At 36.5% G+C, this 27,021-nt stretch overlaps 1 long non-coding RNA gene across 7 annotated transcripts in view; it reads right to left on the bottom strand.

Annotated features, from left to right (window-relative positions):
• Positions 1-27,021, bottom strand: part of LOC109499079 — a 283,874-nt gene that overhangs the window by 73,289 nt on the left and 183,564 nt on the right. For all 7 annotated transcript variants that reach the window (XR_006596974.1, XR_006596972.1, XR_006596969.1 and 4 more), the window contains one exon: positions 7,271-7,380. This is a non-coding gene — a long non-coding RNA (uncharacterized LOC109499079). The remainder of the gene's footprint in view (positions 1-7,270; positions 7,381-27,021) is intronic.

Here is a 27,021-nt window from a genome sequence, read left to right as displayed (position 1 = left end):
ATAACTGGGGCTGGGGTGGGGGTGGGAATAATAGCAGTAGCAGTAGTGGTGGTGGTGGTGGTGGCAGGAGAATCTAATAAGGAAACCCAACCCTTTCATCTGCACATTACACTCGTCCTTTAACAATCCCTTTACATAATTTCTCAGCCGTTTTCAGTGAAGCTTAAATAACTTCACCACAGGATATGCACCAGGACAGTTTGGACTAGCTGCTCCTATCAGGCGTCTTCTCCAAAAAGTAAGTTTGTGTCGCATTGCGTAATAAAGTGTTACAGAAACTCTTCTAGAACATAGAAGTTATTCTGGCATCTGACTGAAGGTTACCGTGAGCACTCTGGATGAATTTCAAAAGGAACAGAAAGGCTGAGCAAGTGCGTAAAGTCATTTCAGAGCCATTCTTGAAGGGTAATGCCAGCATTCCAGAGGGATTTCAGCGCCCGGCTAGAGGGCGGCAGAATTATTGCTGAAGTATTCCTTGCGGAGAGCTTTAACCTCATGGCCGAAGTGTATTCAAAACAATTCTGCTGCGATAGTAAAAAATATATATCCATGCTGTGCATTCCCAGAAGAGCATTCTGGCCTCCTTATTCACATGAGCCAGGAACTGAAAAAGAGCTGAGGGGGTAAACTGGTAAAGTGCTACCGCAGAGATTTTACTCTAAATACTGGTTGGGGAAGCCCCGTGGTCCCAAAAGGTTAGAGACATTAGATGTTTTACAGGGTATGTGCCAAAATGAATAATTCATAGAAAAATGCTCCTAACTCTATTCAGGTAAGATTATACAGTAAAGTAAGAGAAAACAGCAGATAAAATTTTCTTTGCTCTGTGGTCCTTCTGCCAATCCTCTAAATTAATCCTGCACATGTACCTTGTGCATAGCACTCTGCTAGGTACTAGGGGGACAGAGCGGCTGGCTCTCAAGCTAATTGAGCATGTGAGACATCCATATATTCAACAAATATTTATTTAACCCTGAACTGTTAGGTGCAACGAGCTAATGAGCTTCTGACAGGCCTTTTCTTCCAGTCATGTTCCTCTCCTGTTCCCACTCTACACAGATCAGAACTCCTCCTCATCACTTCCAGAGGTCCTGGTGTTGAGAACTTTATTCTGCCTCCCTGATCTCCTGCCACTCCTTCCCAGCTCACACTACTATAGTCAACTTCTTGACCTCCAATTCCTCGCCTTCAAGGCCTCTGCCTTTAAGGCCACCCCACATCTCTTTACACAGGTTGGTTCTTAGCTTCAATATTATCTCCTTAAATAGGCCTTCCAGGATGCTGTCTACAAAGTATACACACCCTCACACCCTTTATTTTTAATCTCCTTTATCTATTTGACCCGTTTCCTCCCCTCCACATATCTCCCCTCTGGCATATATCAGTTTGTTCTCTGTGTTTAAGAGTCTGTGTTTTGTTTATTTGTTTGTTCATTTGTTAGGTATTTTAGATTCTATGTACAGGGGAAATCATATGGTATTTGTCTTTCTCTTAGCAAAATACCCTCTAGGTCCATCCATGTTGTTGCACATGACACAATCTTGTTCTTTTTTTAACTGAGTAATATTACATTTTCTTTATCCATTTAATCTATTGATGGACACTTGGGTTGTTTCCGTACCTTGGCTATTGAAAATAATTCTGCAATAAACCTAAAAGTACATATATCTTTTCAAATTCATGTTTTTACTTTCTTTGCTCAATAGTAAAAGAATTACTGGGTTGTATGGTGTTTTTATTTTTAATTTTTTCAGGAACCTCCATACCGTTCTCCACAGTGGCTGCACCAATTTACTTTCCCACCAACAGTGCACTGCGGTTCCCTTTTCTCCACATCCTCACCAACACTTCTTATTTCTTGTCTTTTTGATACCAGCCATTCTGACTGGTGTGAGGTGATATCTCATTGTGGTTTTGACTTGCATTTCCCTGGTGATAGTGATGTTGAGTATATTTTCATGTACCTGTTGGCTATTTGCATGCCTTCTTTGGAAAAAAAATACCTATTAAGGTGCTCTGTCCTTTCTTTAATCATATTGGTTGGTTGGTTGGTTGGTTGGTTTGTTGGTGTTGAGTTGTATGAGTTCTTTATATATTTTGGATATTAACCCCTTATCAGATATATATTTGCAAATATCTTCTTCCATTCACTCGGTTGCCTTTTTGTTTTGTTGATAGTTTCTTTTGCTTTGCAAAAGCTTTTTATTTTGATGTAGTCCCAATAGTTTATTTGCTTTAGTTTCCCTTGCCTGAGGAGATGCATCAATAAATATGTTCCTAAAACTGATGTCCAAGAGATTACTCCTATGTTTTCTTTTGGGAATTTTATGGTTTCAGTCTCACATTTAGGTTTTAATCCATTCTTTTATTACTTTTGTACATGGTGTACAAAAGTAGTCCAGTTTCATTCTTTTGCATATAGTTGTCCAGTTTTCCCAACACTACTTATTGAAGAAACTGTCCTTATCTTACTGTATATCCTTGCCTCCTTTATGTAAATTAATTGGCCACATAGCATGAGTTTATTTCTGGGGTCTCTATCCTGTTCCATTGATCTGTGTCTATTTTTGTGCCCATACCATACTGTTTTGGTCACTATAGCTTTGTAGTATATCTTGTTGAAATGGGATTATAATACTTCCAGGTTTATTCTTCTATCTCAAGATTGCTTTATCTTGCATACACACCCTTTTATTCCCTATCTCAGTTCCTTTTTTGTTGTTTTCTTCTCAATATTTATTTACAATTTATACTTATTTTATTTGTTTATTTTTTTATTATCTTTGTTTTTTTTATTTCATTTTTTATTTTTTAAAATTTGCAACCAAATTAGTTAGCATATAGTCCAACAATTATTTCAGGAGTAGATTCCTTATTTGTTTATTTAGAGGCTTGCATAACAGGTACTCTGTCAATCTTGTCCACAATTATATATTCTGTGCTTAACACAGCGAGGAAATATAGTTACTCAATAAAATTAGCATTTTGCTAAACACAACAGTTGTTTAATAAAATGTATTGCCCTGAATGAATGACCCAAAATGACCAGTGCTGGCTCTACCTCAACTTAACAGAAATTGAGTTCAAATCTTGGTTATAAATTCCTATTTTCTGCAAATTCAGAGCTCCACATGTTGGAATGCAGAGAAAGATGAAAGTTAACTTTTAGAAAAATAGTGCTTCTGTTTTGCTTTGAAATTATGAATTGGCTGTTATGACAATTTGATGGAATTAATTCCAATTAATTTCCAGTCTACTCTTCCACCACCAACCCACCCCTCACCTCAAGAATTCAAATGATGAAGCAAAAACAGACTCATAAATACAGAGAATAAACTGATGACTCCCAGAAAGAAGTGGGTGAAGGATGGGCAAAATGAGTGAAGGAGACTGGAAGATACAGGATTCCAGTTGTGGAATGACTAAGTCATGGGAATCAGAGGCATGGCAGAATATAATCACTGGTATTGTGATAGCATTGTGTGGTGACAGATCATAGCTACAATTGTGAGCACAGCATAACGTACAGACATGTCAAATCACTGTGTTGTATACCTGAAACTGATGTAATGTTGTATGTCAACTACAGTTCAACTTAAAAAAAAAAGAATTCAAGTGATGATATAAGTGGGTCAAGTCCAAAGATATTAATCAGTATACTTACAGTGCCTGAAGTATCAGCAAAAATAACATGAACAAATCACTATTGGGGCAAACACTCTTTTTCCTCTTTATTTCTTAGTGTGATATGCTATCTGAATGTTAATAACACAGGTGACCAAAATTTGGACATAGGCCTAAAGAGAAACAAATCAAAGAGGTTGCCCAACCATCTTGATCCCAGTTTCAGGGCTGCCTATTCCAGGCTAAAGAAGTCACATGATTCTGTGCACCAAAGCCTGTACCACTAGAAATTATTCCTCGCTTAAGGCAAAAGAGAGGGAGTTTGAGGCAAACTGACAGAGTTTCATGGGGACATAACCTCTCCATATCATCCTCAGGCTCTTTATATGGCTTTGGTGGTTATTCCATAGTTTGGAATCAGGATCCTGGGTCCTGAGAAAATATCTTAAACAGCCATTAACACAGGATTCTTCCCCTGTCCCAGTGATTTGTTGGAGATCAAATAGAAAAAATTAAGTTTATTAAAATTCTGATGAGGGAGACGATCTGTATATGGCAACAATTATAGACAGAATGGCAAGCTCTATTACAATTCCCAAGAAGCTGCATGCCCGAAGAGGACACATGTTGGGATCATGGATTCTTTTGAAATGCAACAGAAGATGATGTGGAGAAATTAAAAATGGTGGACTGCCATGCAGCAATACAGTTATCTCTCAGTAACACCACAGATTGGTAAAGTTGTTAACCTCAAAAAGTTCATGAGTTGGTGGGATGGGTTAAAATGGGTGATGGGTATTTGAGGGATGAATAGATAAAGAAGATGTGGTACCCATATACAATGGAGTATTACTCAACAATCACAAAGAATGAAATCTTGCCATTTGCAGCTATGTGGATGGAACTAAAGGGTATTATGCTAAGCGAAATTAGTCAGTCAGAGAAAGACAAATATCATATGACTTCACTCATATGAGGACTTTAAGACACAGAACAGATAAACTTAAGGGAAGGGAAGCAAAAATAATATAAAAACAGGGAGGGGGACAAAACAGAAGAGACTCTTAAATATGGAGAACAAACAGAGGGTTACTGGAGGGGTTGTGGGAGGGGGGATGGGCTAAATGGGTAAGGGGCATTAAGGAATCTACTCCTGAAATCAGTGTTGCACTATATGCTAACTTGGATGTAAATTTAAAAAAATAAATTAAATTTTTAAAAAAATTAGAAATAATAATAAATTAGGAAAAAATGGGTGATAGGCATTAAGGAGGGCACTTGTTGGGATGAGGACTGGGTGTTATATGTAAGTGATGAATCACTAAATTCTACTCCTAAAATCATTATTACACTATATGCTAACTAACTTGGATTTCAATAAAATTAAAAAATAAAAATAAATTTAAAAATTTTTAAATAAAAAAAAATCTTAGAAGGGCTAAATTTTTTTTAACTTGCTTAGATAGAGCTCAAACAAGAGGACTCACATGGAAGCAACCCAGTTACAGAAGCACCTGCAGGAACTACACTGTAAAATTTGCACTAATCAAATCAAAGGGGCCAGACTGTACAGGCTGTGATATTGGGTTTGAGTCAAGTTTACCTTCAGGGAAGCTCAGAAGATGTTTAGGTCAATCAACAGGGCACACACCTGGTTTTTGCATCCAAAGCACTAAGCTGTATCTTGGACTTAATCATCATCTGTAGAACTGGGAAGAGTGGCCCTTCTCCAAAACGGCCAAACTCTGGAGGTAGAAAGTGAATTAGCACACCTGTCACTGTAAAGAGTGACTCAGCTAAGGCCCACAACTTGCTTAAAGTAGCAAGTCCTACAAGTGATGAAGTAGCCAGGTCAACACTGGTTACAACAGTGCAGTCCAGCACTGAAAGTCATTGATTTAGGACACCATACTTTTCTCCATTACTCAACACTGGTAAACAAGAGTTGGTTTTATCATCTGACAGCATCTAAGTTTATTGGCAATCATCTGTCTCCAATTATTTTTCTCTGATGTTTATTAAAATGCAGATTTTAAAAATGTTCATTTATTTATTTTGAGAGAGAGAGAGAGAGTGCAAGCAGGGAAGGGGCAAAGAGAGAAGGAGAGAGAGAGAGAGACACTCCCAAGCAGGCTCCATGCTGTCACTGCAAAGCCCAACATGGGGATCCATCTCTTGGACATGAGATCATGACGTGGGCTGAAATCAAGAGTCAGACACTTCACTGACTAAGCCACCCAGGCGCCCCTAAAATGCAGATTTTTGAGACTTGGACAGGATCTGATTGGGAATTTCTGAGAATGGGCTCCAGGAATCTTGATTCCAAAAGGCAACTCAAAAATTCCCAAATTAATTTAAGTTTGAAAACTACCATTATTTCCTCTTTATTCCCATAATATGAGGTGTTTTTTATACAACCACTGTCAATCTCACTTCTTATGGCCAGATACCTAACATCTGCCAGATCATTCAGTTTTTCCATTCTTTCTCTGTTGTTGCCACTGATTCACACTCTGCCAAAGGAGGCCTCCTCAAAATGGGTAACTGGCCTAAAGGATTGCAAAATGGTCTCTATATCCTAATGTTCCTGTGCCAAAATCTCTACTCCCAAATATCTGACATTTACCTCCCACTGATGGGCTATTAGCAATTTATTATACATGGAACTACTGGCCCTCAGACTTGGCGTATCAGTTAAGTATTCAGCACTTACCATGTCCTGAGCACTATACTACAAGGATATACAATTTTGTAATATATCCTAAATTCTAAGAAATCATTTCTGCTCTCAAGTTAGTTAAAATCTACCAATAGTCTAATACTAGTCTGAGTTAGTACAAATGCATACTAAAGTAGAAGCAAAAAAATTACGAAAATAACAAAAGAAGTTGGTGGGAATCTAAAATTGTGCAAGTTCTATGGAAAATAATATGCCATTTCCTCAAAAAATTGAAAGTAAAATTACCATGTGATCTGGCAATCCCACTTTTTGTATATACCCCCCAAAAATTGAAAGAAGGGTCTTGAAGAGATATTTGCACAGCCATGTTCATAGCAACGTTATTCACAATCGCCAAAAGGTAAAAGCAACCCAAGTATCCATCGATAGATGAATGGGTAAACAAAATGTGGCATATACATACAATGGAATATTATTCAGCTTTTAAAAGGAAGGGAATTCTGACATATGCCACAACATGGATGCACCTTGAGGACATTATGCTAAGTGAAATAAACTAGTCACAAAAAGACTGTATTGTGAAATGTTGTATAATTCCACTTATCTAGAGTAGTTAAATTCATAGAAACAGAAAGTAGAAAAGTGGTTGCCAGATGCTAGGGAGAGGGGAAATGGGGAGCTGTTTACTAGATATAGAGGTCTAGTTTTGCAAGGGGAAAAAGTTCTGGAGATTGGTTGGACAACAATGTGAATATACTGTAAGTAAACTTTGTGTTAGGTGGATATTATCAACATAAATTTATAATAACAAAACAGAAAATTCAATTGCTGTTTGGTTTGGCTTGTTGTCTTTGTGAAAGGCCTCCACATGGCAGATGGCTGCCCTCCTTTATATGGCACCATTTTGCTCAGACATGGCTGCAGCTGTTCTCCACCAATGTATAAATAGCCTGGAAAATCCCTTACCTGAGATTTAAACAATGATTCTCTCTGAGCTCTCAATTCGACAGTTTTCCTCCTGAACAAGTTGAAGGGCTAGCCTCATGGGTTCCTGCTGGTGTCCTCCCCAAGACAGGCTGGAAAGAAGAAATGAGACGGATCAGCACTTAAAAATGTTGAATGTCCTTCAAGGACGCACCTTGTCCACAGAGGCCATTGTGGGAAAGGTAGGTACATTAATCATCTCCCCTGCTGGAAATGAAAGAGGAGAAAGAAATAAACAGCCCATCATCGTGATCAGGTATCAAAGGTTTGTTTTAGGTCATACCCCCATTAAAACGAATTTCAATGCTGTCAGGAGCAATGTCATGAATCTTCTGTACTTTTTTAAATGAGTAATTTATGCTGGGAGGAAGCATCCTCCCTATGAGCTCCATAATGAGTGCCCCGTCACTTCTCTACCTCTTCATTTTTGGCAATCTTAGAGCAAGCCTACAAAAGTACCATTCGTTCACCCCTGCATTAAATGCCTCTGCCTTAAATAAATACTAAGTAAAGTTAACGTAACTGGTGAGAAAGTCAATAATTCAGTAAATGCTCTCAGCATTTTATTCTATGTTTGTGTCTTATCATGGGGAGGTTATCACTTTAATGTTACTACTTAAATCTCTTAAAAATAATTCACCTTTTTTATGCATCCATATGGAAGTGTTAAAAAAAAGACAATCAAAAAAATGAAAATAAACATTGGCTCTCCCACCTGCCCAGTGGTAAGCATTAGCACCTTGGTATGTACCTTACAAAATCTTTTTTTCAGGTACACACACACATACACACACACACACACACACACAAATAAAATACTTTGGAAAAATGAGACCTTGTTGCCCATTTGAGAAACTGAATTCTGAGATGCCCTCAGTATATTCTGTCAGACACTGGAGGTGTCCCCAAGATATGGTATTGGCCTCTAGGAACTCCAGGAAACTACATGGAGAGGTAAGCATAAACCCATGACATATCCAGGAAAACAGGCCCAAGAACATATCCTAATGATGTAGCATCAGCAACACTGTTTTTATGCATCAAGGATAAAAATTGTTTTGATTCATTTAAATGGATGGATTAGGAAAAATTTTAAAATATATAATTTAAAGATGTGTTCCCCTTCCCATTTCAAGAGGTAATTCAGGAAAAGAGTCCACTGTCTACTGAAATCAATAACTCTTTAGTAAAAAAAGAAGCCTTGGACCTGTTGTAGAGAAAGTAAAGTTATAGCCGTTGGATTGGAGGACAAATGTGTTTTAGTCTGAAATTCTTTAAATAGGCTCCATTGTTTTTACTATGTGTTTTTAAAATATGGTAGTTCAACTCCCACACTATCCTGCTGCCCAAGATCTAGCTAGTAGCAAAGAGAATTAAAATAAAACCTGAATAAATAAACAAAACTCTAAACCTTCATTCTATGTGAAAAACAAAACAAAGCCAAAACTGACTTGTTCCCCTTTCTAACAGAATGTCTAAAACAGAAAATTTTTCTCACACTGTTAAACCCAGCCATCGTTAGATTCCCATGGGCAAGAATGCCATGTTTGCTAGTATATAAAAGAATTTAGATAGCTTGTTTCTTTTCTTGAAAATAGAATGATTTAAATCCCAAGGAAAACTATGTTAATGCCTGAAAAATTCTGATTCCTGACAAATTCTTTAGGAGAGTTTATTTTTGTTTCAACCATTATTATTTATTAACAACGAAAAGATTAGATATATCTCATTTTTTTGCATTCTTTTTAATTATAGAATACACATTTATATTAAATAACTAATTTTATCAACAGATTTATTTCTAAAATGAGTATATACGTATATATATCATCTTAGAAACCTCTAACCATATTAGAATAACTAATATTGTATTTTCCTTCCTGCTATAAACAACCATAAAGCAGAATAACATATGTGAAAGAGCTTTTCAGATGCTGGACAAGACTCAGCATTTGACTGTGATCTCGAAAGAAAGGAAGTAACTCAACTGATTCTTGTAAGAACCCTGGATTTCTTCCTGGAGTCACTTTCAGACTATAAAGTACAGGGAGGCAGAAGATGAGTAGATCATCATGGCCTCTCTGAGTTGAAGAAATAGAGACTAGAATTCACGGAGGTTGAAGCAGGTAAGTTGTGTGGGGCACAACACTAGAAAAATAGAAACTATCCAGAAAAAAGAAAACATTTTTTTCCTAAACTTGTATATAATGATTCTCTCACGTCTGTTGCTATGCTTAGGCTATGCTTACACAAGATAAACCCCAGGAGCCTAGGCTGACAACCACCAGAGTACTGTCAGAAGCCAAACAACTGCCAGAATTCATGTATGCCTGGGAGATGACTGAATTGTAACAAGCTAAATGGAAAGTCCTCACTGAATATCTGGAGCATTAAGTACACACTCAGAAGAGCCATGCTTTAGAAGTAGGACTAAACCAACTCTAGACATAAGCTACTCTATCTAGATTTGCCCTATCAAAATTTTAAACAATCTTCAAATGGATCAAACTGAACAGCAAGTGACTTAATTGCCTAGGAGAACAAGGCCCAGCAACCTTTAGAAGAAAACAATAAAAGCCAGATACTCAGCAACATAAAATTTATGACCTTCAGCACCCAATCAAAATCCAATACCTGATGGACTAGGTATTCCATCAGAAGCAGGAATATGGGATCTAAAACCAGAAGAAAAATTAGTCAATAAACATGGAGCCAGAAGTGGATAAAATAAAGACAAAAAATTTTTGACAGGTATATGTAAATATGGTCAAAGGAAAACATAAACATGATTTAAAAAAGAAAAATTAAAATATACAAAATGTAAAATTTTTTGTGTAATAAAGATTCATTAGGTGGGATTAACAGACATTTAGACACTGTAGAAGGAAATGTCAATGAATTTGTAGACATAGGAATAGAAGTTATCCAAATTGAAGTTCAGAGGGAAAAAGAGACTGACAAGAAGTTAACCGAACCTCAGGACCCAAGGGGCAATAAAAAGGAATCACACATATAGCTGGAGCCCCAGGAAGAGAAGGAAAAAAAGATTGGGGGAGAAATTTTTGAAGAAAAAAAGGGAAGCTTTTTCCAAGTAGGATGAAAACAACAAATCCACAGATCAAAAGTTCAATGTCTCCTAAGCAGGATTTCACAAAGAAAACCACACTGAGGTACTTCATAATCAAATAATAAGGAGAAAAAAATTTAAGCCACCCTATACACAGGGGAGCAAAGATAAGCATGATCACAGACTTCTCAGAAATAACGTAAGCCAGAAGATATTGGAATAGCGTTATTAAAGTTCTGAAAGGGGGTGGGAGGAAAGCTGTCAGCCTAGAATTTTATATCCAGCAAAATACCTTGCAAAAATGAAAGTAAAACACAGTCATTTTGAACAACTAGGAGAAAGCTGAGAGAATTGAATTACAAGAATTTGAACTGCCTCTAAATCACAAGAAATACTGAAGAAACATTTTTAGGCTGAAGGAAAATAATTCCAGATGAAAACATTTTTTAAAAAGTGGGAGAGAAGAGCAGTATAGCCTGTATGATGATCACAGGATTCAGAATCCTGACTGCTACTTATAGAGTATTTGTTTCCTCATGTGTAAAATGTGGATAGTTACATCTGCATCACAAAGGTATTACAAAGATTTAGTGAAATAAGGTAGTCAAAACGCTCAGCACAGTGACTGGAACATCCTAAGCACTCAACAAATCACAGCTTATTAGTGTTTTGTTAATATCTATTAAATATGCCAAGAGATGACTTAATAACTCTTGATGAATACTTTTGCACAGAGCAGCATATACTTAAAAAAGAGATGGGGCGCCTGGGTGGCTCGGTCGGTTAAGCGTACGACTTCGGTTCAGGTCATGATCTCATGGTCCGTGAGTTCGAGCCCCGCGTCGGGCTCTGTGCTGACCGCTCAGAGCCTGGAGCCTGTTTCAGATTCTGGGTCTCCCTCTCTCTCTGCCCCTCCCCTGTTCATGCTCTGTCTCTCTCTGTCTCAAAAATAAATAAACGTTAAAAAAAATTTTTTTAAATAAAAAAAAAGAAAGGCTGCTTGATATTAAGCTTTATAATGTATTTTGGAAACAGGGAGGTAGTTAAATATTTTAGTATTATTGGTGCTTTGAGGTGTAGGAAACTGAGAAGAGACAAGATACTGTGATACAAGTTACAAAGAACAGTTCATAGGTGAGAAGGGAAGATTCTCCACTTTGAGACGAAAAATCCAATCTTGTTGGTTTGTAATAAAAATCTCATCATATTTCTGACTATTAAGTAAATTTTCGCCTTTCATTGTGCCTCCTGATTGCTGTCAAAAAATAACTATTTAGGGGCACCTGGGTGGCTCAGTCTGTTGGGCATCCGACTTCAGCTCAGGTCATGATCTTACAGTTCGTGAGTTTGAGCCTCACATCGGGCTCTGTGCTGACAGCTCAGAGCCTGGAGCCTGCTTCAGATTCTTTGTCTCCCTCTCTCCTTCTGCCCCTCCCCTGCTCACTCTGTCTCTGTCTCTGTCTCTGTCTCTCTCTCTCTCTCTCTCTTTCTCTCAAAAATAAACATTAAAAAATATTTTAAAGAAAAATGTTTAAAGAAAGTAATAACTATTTATAATTTTTTTGATTCTTAACTTTGTTTCCTTAGGAGTCATTAGGAAAAAATTATTAAGCAGCTATGTATGTTTATGGTTCTACAAAATAACTGATGCAATGGATAGTCTCAAGTAAGCTTAAAGACCAACATGCATGTGGAAAAATAGGGAAATGAATTACATAAATTTTAGTAAATACATGGGTGGGTTGAATAAACCTGTAAACAAAGTCTAGCACAGTGATAATAATTGTAGCATACAGACTATGGAATCTGACTGCCTGGGTTCAATTCCTATTCCATCCCCTACTAGCAGTGCAACCTTTGGAAGCTACGTAACTTTTCTCTCATCTTTCAAATGGGGGAAAACAATAGTGTCTATCTCATAGGGTTGTTGGAGGATTCAATCAGTGAAAGGGGCAGCACATATGGCAGGTAAGCATTTGGGACTGTATTATGTAAGCAGTGATGACAGCCTTGAAGAAAAAGTTAGAGGCATTACTTACTAATAGTGACACTGTATAAATTCTCTTTTCCAAATGTCTTTCCAGTTTGAAGTTGTTTTCAAACTGCCTAGAGATAAAACATCATTGCCACTAGCATTACTACTAGCCTTTTAACACGAAATATTGGTTTAGTTTGTCGGTGAAGGAAGGAAAGCTCCTTCCAGTGTAAAGTCCCTAACAGGCTCAAGACAACACCTGGGTTGCAGCGACTACTAATGTACAAGGAAGACCATCCCCGTCCAACGGCAGTAGCCAGCTCTGCTCTAATCATTCAGCTGAACAAACAAAACCCAGGATTTAGTTATTTTCCCAGAAACTAGATAAACAGCCACTTCCTTTTTAGTGTCTTTTTTTAAAGTAAGAAGGTACACATCTCTCCTAATCATCACTTCAGTCTGTATTTCTATTTTAAAAGTTGCTTTTTCTAGATTTTTGCTATTTTAGGCCAAAAAAAAATGGTTACAGGCAAACACAGTATGCTCTTTAAATAATAGATGAATGTTAAGTAATATGCTGTTGTTTGTATATAACTTTAAACCACAAATTAACCCAATAGTCTATTTGGGGTCAGTAGTGCACTATTAGACTTATTTGTTTATATGGACAGAAACCCATTTCACTAAAGATATCAGAACTGGAACAGGTTTAGAAATCATGAGGAATGTGGATAGCTCTGGAGACAGACTATTTTACACAGTCTCTTTCAAGGACCACATGGTTTTTCCCTGTTTCATGATGCCTCTGTTTCTCTCTACACATCTGATCTTTTCTTTTTATTAGCACCTGACTTCCATCTTCTGATAGTTTCCATTCCTTATAACTTTTACTTATACTTAAGCCGCTATGAGTTTTATCTTACTTATAGCATCTCTGAATTCACCGTTTGGTTCAAATCTTACTATCTTCCCTATTCAAACCACCATCCCCACTGCTACTCCATGTATTGGTTCAATGGGTAGAGCAGCTTTCACTAGAAGGAGAGCAAGCAAGTAGGCATGAGAAATGTATCTAGTAAATATACTCAAAGAAAACAGGCACGTCCAGACAACGTTCTGTGATGCACACTGTTTATTTGGTCTGCCCACTCTGAGAACTAGGGTATTGAATACGTTGGTTGAGCTCATGTTGGTCAGATATTTTGTAGCAGTATCTGACAGGATTATTTTTAGCATAAGAATTAATAAATTCACCAGAATGGCTCCAGTTCAGAATTACTGAAATCATAGCCAGAAACAAATGATAAACAATTCATTTAACAGAAATCCTAAATCTAAGTACAGATGCAAGCTACAGCTGCAAATAATATATTCTTATAGCCACAAAATGGTCCCAGTCTCATTTAACTACTCTGTCCCTGAAACCTTGGGGGCCTTTGGTTTCTGTAAAACCTTTACATACTGTCATTTTTCTTTTGCCATTATTATGATGTTATGCTTTCTACTGCTTGACACTGACATCCTTAAAAATTCCTGTTAGGCTAACCACCTTCATGTGTCTGGGCTATGTTAGCTGAAGTACATCCTTAATCTCTGAGATGGTAATTTCTTAACAGTTGCCCTTGAAACTTCAATTTTATGAACTGTATGCTGCTCTAGGTATTTAATGCTCTGTTCATTAATGCAGAAAACCATGCAAATGATGCAGATACACCAACTGCCCCATGCCTTCTTCCTCATGTTGCTGTGAAATACATATCCCTAGATTGTTTGGTTTTGTTTTTTAATTGGTATCTTTTTTTTTATTTTGCTATAGAACAAACTTACAGAAAACTTCTAAGAACTGTGCAAAAGAACTCCTAAATTCCTCCACTCAGATTACCAAATTGTTAGCATTATACCACACATAAAACATTATTCCATGTATATATTTTTTTCATTTATTGATTCATTAATATAGATTTTTTTCACTCTCCTGTCAGTATTTCAAGCATTTTCTCTTCTTCTTGGCTATTACATAATATTGCAACACCACCATTCTTACATGTCTCCTTTTTATACACGTACAAGAGTTTCACCCGGTCAGCATTTCTCAAAATGTAGTTCACAGACCTCTGGGGGTCTCCAAGTGTTCATGAAGTCAAAATTATTCTCATAATAATACAAAGATATTATTTCCTTTTGTCGCAGTGTTGATATTTTTACTGAAAGTACAAAAACAATGGTGGATAACATTTGCTAGTGATTTATCAAAGCACTGACAACAAAAAGTACTAGCTGTCACTATATTCTTCACCACCATGCGGTTGCAGCTTTTTTGAGTGCTGGTTTCTCTTTAAAATGTCTTGCTAAATCTTCCATTTTATTTTTAATTATCATTTTATTTATTATTAATTTATTAGATCTCAACCTTTGAGTTCACATTTTTTAATATTCTGTGTGTGTCAGAAGGAAGCATGAAGCATTTCTGCTGCATATGAAGTAAGGTGTTTACCTCAAGATAAAGTGTTATGTGATTGATAGAAGAGCTAAGCTAGGTGCTCTTTTCAAGGAACACCATTTTCACTTGAAAGAATGACTAATTCAGACTCTGATATTTGGCAAACTTTGATATTTGAATAGAGTTTGTGACTTTGGGGAAAACAGTTGACAGTATTTGTTGCCCCTACTGAAACTTAAATTTCAACTGAAATTTAGAATTTTGGAGACCTGTATCTGCCACCATGACCTTAGCAGCTTAACAATGTCTAAAGACTTTTCTGATAAGATATGTGATGACATTAATGACTGTAATATTTCATATGGTATAACAAATGTGCTAATATTTGGAATATCTACAAAACTAAGTGAATGAGTATTTTCCAAGTGACTAATACATGATGTTACACAATCATCTATGAGTTAAAGAGCCTCTGAAATTGTAAGATAGATCAATGTAGTTTAATGCAACAGATTACAAATTTTCACATTGACACTAACCTTTAAGAGATTAATACATGTTAAGTTTTGATGTGATAACAAAAAGAATATACACAATTATCTGAAATAGCTCTTAAAATAATACTCTCATCTCCTACTACATATCTGTGGGAAGCTAAATTTTCTTCATTTGAGTTAAACAAAACAACATATTGCAATAGATTGAATGCAGAAGGAGACATGACAATCCAGCTATCTTCTGTTAAGCCAAATCTGAAAGATATTTGTAAATAAGTAAAACAATGCCACTCTTACTCTTATTCTTTTTTAAAATTTTTTAACATTTATTTATTTTTGTGTGAAAGAGAGAGAGACAGAGACAAAGTGTGAGTGGGGAGGGGCAGAGAGAGAGGGAGACACGGAATCTAAAGCAGGCTCCAGGCTCTGAGCTGTCAGCACAGAACCAGACACAGGGCTTGAACTCACAAACCGTGAGATCATGACCTGAGCCAAACTCAGACTCAAACAAACTGTGAGATCATGACCTGAGCTGAAGTTGGACACTTAACTGACTAAGCCACCTCTACGCCACTTGTGTGTGTGTGTGTGTGTGTGTGTGTATAGAAAATACAGTTATTTACAAATATTATTTACGTTAACATGATTTATTATTCTTGTTCCTTTTTTTAAATTTTCTTAATGTTTATATTTGAGACAGAGAGAGACAAAGCACAAGTGGGGTAGGGGCAGAGAGAGAGGGAGACACGGAATCTAAAGCAGGCTCCAGGCTCTGAGCTGTCAGCACAGAACCAGACACAGGGCTTGAACTCACAAACCGTGAGATCATGACCTGAGCCAAACTCAGACTCAAACAAACTGTGAGATCATGACCTGAGCTGAAGTTGGACACTTAACTGACTAAGCCACCTCTACGCCACTTGTGTGTGTGTGTATAGAAAATACAGTTATTTACAAATATTATTTACGTTAACATGATTTATTATTCTTGTTCCTTTTTTTAAATTTTCTTAATGTTTATATTTGAGACAGAGAGAGACAAAGCACAAGTGGGGTAGGGGCAGAAAGAGAGGCAGACACAGAATCTGAAGCAGGCTCCAGGCTCTGGCCTCTCAGCACAGAGCCAGACGCAGGGCTCAAACCCATGAACCATGAGATCATGACCTGAGCTGAAGTCAGACACTTAACCAATGACCCACCCAGGTGACCCTCTTGTTTCTAAATAAATAAATAAACCTGTCTTTGTAATCTTTCAGATTTAAATTCTAATATGATAAATATAACTCACATCAACAAGAGCTGTTTGGAGTTCTCTACAATTTTTAAGAGTGTAAGGATAAGACTTGTGGGGAAGATGATGGAGTAGGAGGACCCTAAGCTCACCTCATCCCATAGATACAACTGGATAACTTGCACATTAGTGTAAATAACCCAGAACATGACCCAGAGACTGGTAGAACAGACTCTCCACAGTTAAATGTAGAGAAGAGGCCACACTGAAGAGGGTAAAAAAGGTGGAGATGTGGTCAGGAGATAAATGAATCTGGAAGCCTGTCCATGGGAGGGAGGGATATTCCACAGGTGCAGAGAAGGAAAACAGACCCTCATACCAGACACTCCAGGCATAGGGAACCTGTATGGAGGAAGATGAATCCTCATAATATGTGGCTTTGAAAACCAGAGGAACCAAACTTCCCTCTGGCTCTTAACAATCAGCAGGGCTTGAAACTTGGAACTTTATTTTGTTTTCATTTGGTTCTTTTCTCCTTATCAAATTCTTGTCTGCTCGTATTTATCACAAAAGTATGTGTTCTTATTTTTTTTATATTAAATATAATTGATTGCCAATGAAATCTGGCCATTTGTAGCAATGTGGATGGAACTGGAGGGTACTGTGCTAAGTGAAATAAGTCAGGAAGAGAAACCTGGAACTTTAAAAAAATCACTGGGGTCCTAGAAGAGCCAAGAGGGTAAGAGTAATCTGAGTTTCTTCCCTGAAAGAGATAGCACAACAAACAGCCCCACAGAGATACAGCATAGAAGCAGCCATTTGAAAAAGGTCTAGACTATATGGAAGGGACATTTGTTTACTAATCTCAGAGTATATGCTGGAGTGGCAAGGATTGTTGGGAGACTTCTCTAGGAAAAAGGGAGCTAGCAGGCACCATTTCCCTCCCTGCCCCAGCCGAGGCATGGCACCAACACTTACCACTTAACAGGCTAACAGCATGCCCAACCCCATGTTCTCCTGTAGACACACCCCCTCCTGCCAGTGCTCAGCTCCAGGTACTCTCACACAGCAGACCTGCTCAAACCTTGCTAACACTGCAATCTGCTCTGTGTACTTCTGCAGATCCACCCTCCTCCAACCCTACCTGTCTTGGTCTCTGGTAGCTGCAGGTCCCTTTTCATAGGAGAAGGATACAGGAGTTATGGGAACCATGTGCCCCACCCCTGAAATCTCTTACAGTTTGGTGCTATTGTATCTGTGGTAAACACCTGGTCTGACTCGATTTAAGCTCAAGATGGCCCCAGACTGGCCCACTCACAGCACAGGCACCAAAATCTGCCAACAGGCAAGGAGAGCCATTTCAGATGACTAGACTGAAGGCAAATATGGCTTAGCCACAACACTAGAGTGCACAGAACACACATAGGAGACACCCCTGAAGTGCCAGGCTCTGGTGAAGAGGGGACACTGCAGTACAGGGCACTATAGGACCTCTTCATAAGACCACTACTTTCAAGAGCAGGAGGTGTAGCTAACTTTCTTAATACATAGAAACAAACACAGACAGTTAGACAAAATGAGGAGACAGAGAAATATGTCCCAAATGAAAGAACCACAGCAAGAGAGCTAAATGAAACAATGACAAGTAATATGCTGGATAGAGAATTTAAAGTAATGGTCATAAAGATACTCACTGGACTTGAGAAAAGAGTGAAGATCTCAATAAGACCCTTAACAAAGAGATAGAAAAAAAATAGAAATGCAGAACTCAATAACTAAATTATAAATACACTAGATGGAATAAAAGGTAGACTAGGGGAAACAGAAGAATAGATTAGTGACCTGCAGGGCAGAGTAATGGAAAGCAATCAAGCTGAACAAGAGAAATAAATAAATAATAATAATAAATGAAAAAACACATAGGAAATTCAGTGACAACATCAGGTGTAATAACATTTGCATTACACGGATCCCAGAATAAGAGAGAAAGAAAAGGGGGCAGAAAATTTATTTGAAGAAATGATAGCTGAAGTCTTCCTGAATCTGGAAAAGAAAACAAATCCAGATGCAGGAGGCACAGAGAGCCCCCAATAAAATCAATCCAAGGAGGTCCACACCAAGACACATAGTAATTAAGATGGCAAAAAGTAGTGATAAAGAGAGGATTTTAAAAGTATAAAAACAAAAGAAAACAGTTACATACAAGGGAAACCCCATAAGGTTATCAAGCTGATTTTTCAGCAGAAACATTGCAGGCCAGGAGGGAGTGGCATGATATGTCCAAAGACTGATAAAACAAAACAAAACAAAACAAAACAACATGAAAAAACCCTCCAGCCAAGAATACTCTATTTAGTAAGACTATCATTTCAAATAGATGGAGAGACAGTTTCTCAGATGAACAAAAGTTAAAGGAATTCATGAACATTAAACCAGTCTTACAAGAAATGTTAAAGGGGCCTTTTTGAGTGGAAAGGAAAAACCATAAGTAGGAGTAAGGAAAGTAGGAAACACAAAAGCAGTAAAAATAAGTATATCTATAAAAATCAGTCAAGGGTTTCCCAAAATTCAAAAAAAAAGTGAATTATGACACCATATACCTAAAATGTGGAGAGGAGAAGAGTAAAGAATGGGTTCAAATTTAAGTGACCATCAATTAAAGACAGACTTCTGTATGCATAAGATGTTATATATACAAGCCTAATGGTAACTACAAATCAAAAGCCAGTAATAGATATACAAAAACTAAAGAGAAAGGAATCCAAGTATATCTTTGACTAAAGAAAGTCAACAAACCATAAAAGAAGAAAGTAAGAAAGGAACAGAGAACTGCAAAAACAACCATAAAACAAAATGGCAATAAATACTTACATATCAATAATTACTTTGAATGTAAATGGACTAAACACTCCAATCAAAATACATAGTGTGACAGAATTAATAAAAAAGCAGCACCCAGGGTGCCTGGGTGGTTTAGTCGGTTAAGCATCTGACTCTTGGTTTCAGCTCAGGTCATGATCTCATGGCTCTTGAGTTCAAGCCCCACATGGGGCTCTGTGCTGACAGCATGGAGCCTGCTTGGGATTGTGTCTCCCTGTCCCTCTACCTTACCCTGCTCACTCTCTATCTCTCTCTCCCAAAAATAAATAAACATTAAAAAAAAAAGCATGACCCCTCTATATGCTACCTACAAAAGACTCATTTCAGACTTGAAAACACACGCAGATTGAAAGTCAAGGACAGAAAAGCATGTATCGTACAAGTGGAAATGACAGCTGAGGTATCAATACTTACATCAGATGAAATAGGCTTTAAAATAAAGACTGTAAAAGCAGAAAAAGAAGGACACTATATAATAATAAAGGGAATAATCCAACAGGAAAATGTAACAACTGTAAATTTTATGCACCCAACACGGGAGTACTCGAATACATAAATCAGCTAATAACAAACATAAAGGAAATAACTGATAGTAATACAATAATAGTAGAGTACTTTAACTCCCCACTGATATCAATGGACAGAAAATTAACAAGGAAATAGTGGATTTTAAGGATACAGTGGAGCAGATGATCTAACAGGTATATTCAGAATATTTCATCATAAAACAGCAGAATATACATTTATTTCAAGTATACATGAAATATTATCCAGAATAGATCACATTAGGCCACAAAACAAGTCTCAACAAACTCAAAAGACTGAAGTCATACCATACATCTTTTCTGATGACAATGCTATGAAACCAGAAATCAACCATAAGAAAAAAAATATAGGGAGAACCCAAATACATGGAAATTAAATAATATGATATTAAACAATGAATAGGTCAACCAAGAAATCAAAGAGGAAATCAAAAAATGCATGGAGATAAATGAAAATGAAAACACAATGATCCAAAATCTTTGAGATACATCAAAAGCAGTTCTAAGAGGGAAGTTTATAGCAACACAGGTTTACCTCAAGAAGCAAGAAAAATCTCAAATAAAAAACCTATCCTTACCTCTAAAGGAGTTAGAAAAGAACAAACAAAATTCAAAGCTAATAGAAGGAAGGAAATAATAAAGACTAGAGGAGAAATAAATGAAATAAAACCTGAAGAAAACAAAATAACAGATCAATGAAACTCAGGGCTAGTTCTCTGAAAAGATCAACAAATTGATAAACCTTTAGCCAGACTCATCTAAAGAGAGAGAGAGAAAGAGGACTCAAATAAACAAAATCAGAAATGAAAGAGGAGAAATAATAATAGATACCACAGAAATACAAAGGATTAGAAGGGAATATTATGAAAAATTACATGCCAACAAACTGGACAACCTACAAGAAATGGATAAATTCCTAAAAACATATAACCTCTCAAAACTAAATCAGGAAAGGGGCATCTGAGTGGCTCAGTTGGTTAAGGGTCCGACTTCGGCTCAGGTCATGATCTTCTGGTTTGTGGGTTCAAGCCCCGCATTGGACTCTGCGTTGACAGTGTGGAGCCTGGAGCCTGCTTTGGATTCTGACTCCACTCTCTCTCTGCCCCTCCCCCTCTCACACTCTGTTTCCCACCCTCCCTCTCAAAAATAAACATTAAAAATTAAAATAAAAAACTAAATAAGGAAAATATAGAAAACTTGAGCAGACAGATTACCAGAATGAAATGGAATCAGTAATCAAAATCCTCCCAACAAACAAAAGTACAGGAACAACCAGACAGCTTAACAGGTGAGTTCTACCAAACATTTAAAGAAGAGTTAATACCTATTCTTCTCACACTATTTCAAAAAATAGAAGAGGAAGGAAAACTTCCAAATTCATTCTATGAGGCTAGCATTACCCTGATACCAAAACCAGATACAGATACTACAAAAATGAGAACTACAGGCCAGTATCTCTGATGAACATGATGTAAAACTCCTCAACAAAATATCAGCAAATTGAATCCAACAATACATTTAAAAAAATCATTCACCACAATCAAGTGGGATTTATTCCTGGCTTGCAAGGGTGATTTGATATTTGCAAGTCAATCAACAGGATACATCATGTCCACAAGAGAAAGGATAAAAACTGTATGATCATTTCAATACATGCAGAAAAAGCATTTAACAAAGTACAATATCCATTCATGATAAAAATCCTCAACAAAGTAGGTGTAGAGGGAACATACCTCAACATAATAAGGACCATACATGAAAAACCCACAGCCAACATGGTGGAAAACTGAGAGCTATTCCATTAAGATCAGGAGCAAGACAAGGATGTCCACTCTTACGATTCTTATTCAACATAGAACTGGAAGCCCTAGCCACAGTATTCAGACAAGAGAAAGAAAAAAACAAAAGGCAGCCAAATTATTAAGGAAGAAGTAAAACTCTCATTATTTTCAGATGACATAATATACATAGAAAACCCTAAAGACTCCACCAACAAACTACTAGAACTGATAAATGAATTCAGTTAAGGTCACAGACACAAAATCAGTATACAGAAATCCACTGCATTTCTATGCACTAATAACAAAGTAGCAGAATGAGATATTAAGAAAACAATTTACATTTACAATTGCACCAAAAATAATAAAATTCTGAAAATAAATGTAATCAAGTAGGTGAAAGATCTGTACTCTGAAAATTATAAAGCACTGATGATAGAAATTGAAGATGACAGGAAGAAATGGAAAGATATTCTATGCTCATGGATTGGAAGAATAAATATTGTTAAAATGTCCATAATGCCCAAAGCAATCCACAGATTTAATGCAATCTTGTCAAAATACCAACAGTATTTTTCACAGAACTAGAGCAAATAAACCTAAAATTTGTATGGACCACAAAAAATAGCCAAAGCAATCTTGAAAAAGAACAAAACCAGAGGTATCACAATCCCAGAGTTCAAGATATACTACAAAGCTGTCATAATCAAAATAGTATAAAACTGGGGGAAAAATAGGCACACAGACCAAGAGAACAGAATAGAGAGTCCAGAAATAAACCTAGAATTATATGGTCAATTAATCTTCTACAAAAGAGACAAGAATATACAATGGGAAAAATACAGTCTCCTCAACAAATGGTGTTGGAGAAACTGGACAGTTACATGAGAAAAAAAAAGTATCTGAACCAGTTTTTTTACACCATACACAAAAATAAACTCAAAATGGATTAAGACCTAAATGTGAGACCCAAAACCGTAAAAATCCTAGAAAAGAGCACAGGCAGTAATTTCTCCAACATCAGCCATAGCAATATTTTTCTAGATATGTTGCTGAAGCAAGGGAAACAAATGTAAAAATAAACTATTGGGACCACATCAAAATAAACAGCTTCTGCACAGTGAAAGAAAACTAACAACACTGAAAGACAACCTACTTAATGGGAGAAAATATTTGCAAATGGCATATCCAATAAAGGGGTTAGTATCCAAATTATATAAAGAACTCCTACAAATCAACACCAAAACCCCCACATAATCCAATTAAAAATGGGCAGTAGACATGAACAGACATTTCTCCAAAGAAGACTACAAATGTCCAACAGACACATGAAAAGATGTTCAACATCACTCATCACCAGGGAAACACAAATCAAAACCACAATGAGATGTCACCTCACATCTATCAAAATGGCTAAAATCAAAACCACAAGAAACAACAAGTGTTGGCAAGAATGTGGAGAAATGGAAACCCTCATGCACTATTGGTAGGAATGCAAACTGGTGCAGCCACTGTGGAAAACAGTATGGAGATTCTTCCAAAACTTAAAAATAAAATTACCATATGGTCCAGTAATTCCACTACTGGGTATTTACCCCCAAACATGAAAATACTAACTTGAAAAAAATATAGGCACCCCTATGTTTATTGCAGCATTATTTACAATAGTCAAATTATGGAAGCAGACGAAGTGTCCACTGATCAATGAATGGATAAAGAAGATGTGATATATATATATATATATATATATATATATATATATATATACATATATGTATACACACACACAATGGGAGATTACTCATCCTTAAGAAGGAATGAAATATTGTCATTTGCAACATCATGGATGAAGCTAGAGAGTATAATGCTAAGTGAAATAAGTCAGTCAAAGAAAGACAAATACTATATGATTTCACTCATACATGAAATTTAAGAAACAAAACAAATGAATAAAGAAAAAAAAGACAAACCAAAAAAACAGACTTTTTTAAATGTTTATTTATCTATCCTGAGAGAGAGAGAGAGAGAGAGAGAGAGAGACAGAGAGAGAATCTCAAGCAGGCTTTACACTATCAGTGCCAAATTCAAAATGGGGCTTGAACTCACAAACTGTGAGATCACGACCTGAGCTAAAACCAAGAGTTGGATGCTTAACTGACTGAGCCACCCAGGCGCCCCAGACTCTTAACTATAGAGAACAGATGGTTACTAGAGGGGAAGTGGGTGGGGGTTGGGTGAAATAGGTAAAAGAGATTAAGAGTACACTTATGATGAGTACTGAGTAACGTACAGAGTTTTTGAATCACCATATTGTACACCTGAAACTAATATAACACTGTATGTTAAATATACTGGAATTAATGTATGTATATTTCAAAAAGTGTGTAAGGACTTTCAGAGACTGAAAAGTTTGTAGATTGTTTCTGCAGGCTATAAATCTGGAAATGAATTTGTGAAGCTGTGGGCTATGTGTAGCTTCAATATTACTCATTAATGTCAATTCTCCCCATCTAGTCTTGAATTACAGGTCTACATATGCAAGTTGAGAGACGATAGATTAATTGAATCATCATAATGCTTTCTTGGCACAGACTAGTTATTAAACAGAAATTGTTTAGGTAAATTTCAGATACTATTAAAGACAACTTTAAAACAATTCTGTACCACTAAATGCCATACAATTTTATTATTAAATTAAAAAATTCAAACAGGTTCAAGTATTTTTGGACAAGTATACAGGTTAAATGCATCCACAGATGTTAAATTTCATTACACTATTTTATTAATAATTAAGTCAAACAGGTATTCTAGATAACCAATAAATTGAAAATACTATATATTCCTCCTGTGTAGCTACAATATATAATTATTCAGGGAGGCTATGCACTGATTAAAAGAGGTGCAATGATTAAAAACATGTGGTCTATTACCATGTAAAATAGGTTTGGGATTAATTCTACAACTGTTTGATATTTAAAATGAGTGTGTAATTCAGTATATTAAAGAGTTTTTATGTATATACAATAGGAAATGATTTTAGATTTCTTAACGTTAAAATATAATGCAAGAAGGAGGTAGAAAGAAATTATATTAATTCTCCCAGAGCAAGACATTATAATAAGCTGAATCATACAATTTTTAATTTTAAATTTATGGGTTAAAAAGAATGAAAGCCCTTGGGACTAGATGGAATAAGATAAGATTACAATCCCAACAGGGAACTTTTGGAGATCTTTTCTACAGACATCATATCATCAAGACCTCATGAAAGAAATGGCCTTTCAATCACATCTTCTGAAGTCATAGAGAATTTTATCATGTCTCGTGTATAATGAAATGTTAATGTGATTTTTCTTGACGGATATAATTCTAAGTGAGTGATTCATTTTCAACACCAGTTCTCACTCATTATAAGACTGATTTAATTTGGTACTATAATTAGAGCCTGTTTTTCAAAATGGCAACTGAATCCATAGGAGTAATGAACCTTCTCATTTATAGGAGTTTTCTTTAGAGAGTAATATTCACTGGACTCTGTTTTCATTAAACTAAACTTTAGACAGATATAGAAAAGGGTTTATATATATAAAATCTTTAATTCATCAGAACCCTTTCCCCTAGTCTTTCCATCTGTAACTCCACTTCAGGTTCAGAAATTACATGAAAACATTTTAAGTATTGTTCTATATGAAAATTTTTTCGTCATTCATTATTCTTTATTATTAAGGTATTTATAGTAGTGGGAATATATACATGAAATTTACCCCAATAAACTGCCTAAATTAGTTGCAGAGAAACATGTGCTAGGCATGTTCATCATAAGTTGGGACCTGAAAGTGCACCCAAAGAAAAATTATCTGACACTCAAAGATGAACTGTCCATGCAGGACACTCAGAGTACAATACAGACAATGAGAGGGAAGTTTCTATACACACAAAAATGAAGGAGTGACTCCAGCCCACTGCTTTTCTTCAAGTTCAGGTTTGCAGGCTCATAATCCAGGTTTGCAACTATGACCTCAGAGAGCATATTCATACACAACTGAAGGACTATAAACATCCAGGAAGCCACCCAACTTGGAAAGCTTCAGAGCTCACCTCCCATATAATTCTGTGATGGACACCCAACTGTTGGACAAGCCTAGAAAAGTTGCTCAGACTGTCATCTGTGGATCTGGCCATATTGCAACAAGGCTGAGTAAACCAAGAGCTAGAAAAGAGTTTGAAATACTTCTCCCCTCTCATCTCCATTTTTATGCTCAGGGTAAACAGAGGTAGAAGAAGGCTAAATAATATTTTTTAAAATGCTATTGCCTTTGTTCTAATTTGTGTCTTAAAATAATTTTAAAGAAATAATATTCATCATGGAAGAAATGATAAGAAACCTGGAATGCTTTGTGCAGTATCTTGGTATTCAGAGCTCAGTTTCAACCTGCAGTTTCTCCCTGCAGGAGCCATTCTTGACCACGCAATCTACTTTCTATCACATCATCCTCTATTAGTTTTCTGCAGAGAAAATAACATCATTTCATAGTGCCCCTGTTCGTTGGTTAGACAGTGAGATTAGTGTAGACATTTTAAATGCAGATCTTGAGTCATGCTACTTGGATTGGAATTCTAGTCCTCCTTAATATTGGGTAAAGCTCTATGCCTCAGTTTCTTCCTCTAAAAGTTGAGATAATAATATTACCTACATCACAGGATTTGAGAGAGGACTGCACTGATTAATAAAAATGAATAAAAGTAAAGTGTTTTATACTGGAGGCAGGCACATAGTGAACACTTGATAAAAATGAGCTTTCATTCTTCATTTGGTATCTGTTCCCCCCGCCCCCCCCCAACACTTACCTGCTTTGGTAACCCAGTACCGAGAATGGTGCCTGGAGCATACATGAAACTTTCAATAAATACTTTATTAATTAACGAGTATACATTAGAGTTCTCTTTTTAAGCTTTTCTTTTTTCTTTTTAAAGTTTATTTCTGTTTATTTTGAAAGACAGATAGAGAGCAAACAGGGCAGGGGCAGAGAGAGAGGGAGACAGAATCCTAAGAAGGCTCTATGCTGTCAGTTTAGAGCCCGATGTGGGGCTCAAACTCACGATCCATGAGATCATGACTTGAACCCAAGTCAAGAGTCATAAACTTAACTGACTGAGCCACCTAAGCACCCCTAGAGTTTTAAGATTTAAACCCAACTTAACAGGCTTTAAGGTGCAATTGCAAACTCAATAGTTCACAGGAAGTACTAAGTGTCAACTATCTATGATAGCAAAGGATACCAACTCTACTCCTCCTTGCTTTAGTTGCTGAGAAATTCTC

Source organism: Felis catus, chromosome B1 (assembly GCF_018350175.1).
Source record: "Felis catus isolate Fca126 chromosome B1, F.catus_Fca126_mat1.0, whole genome shotgun sequence".
Classification (NCBI taxonomy): Eukaryota; Metazoa; Chordata; class Mammalia; order Carnivora; family Felidae; genus Felis; species Felis catus.
Note: the sequence above shows the minus strand (reverse complement) of the source record. Positions and strands in the feature narration are given on the sequence as shown.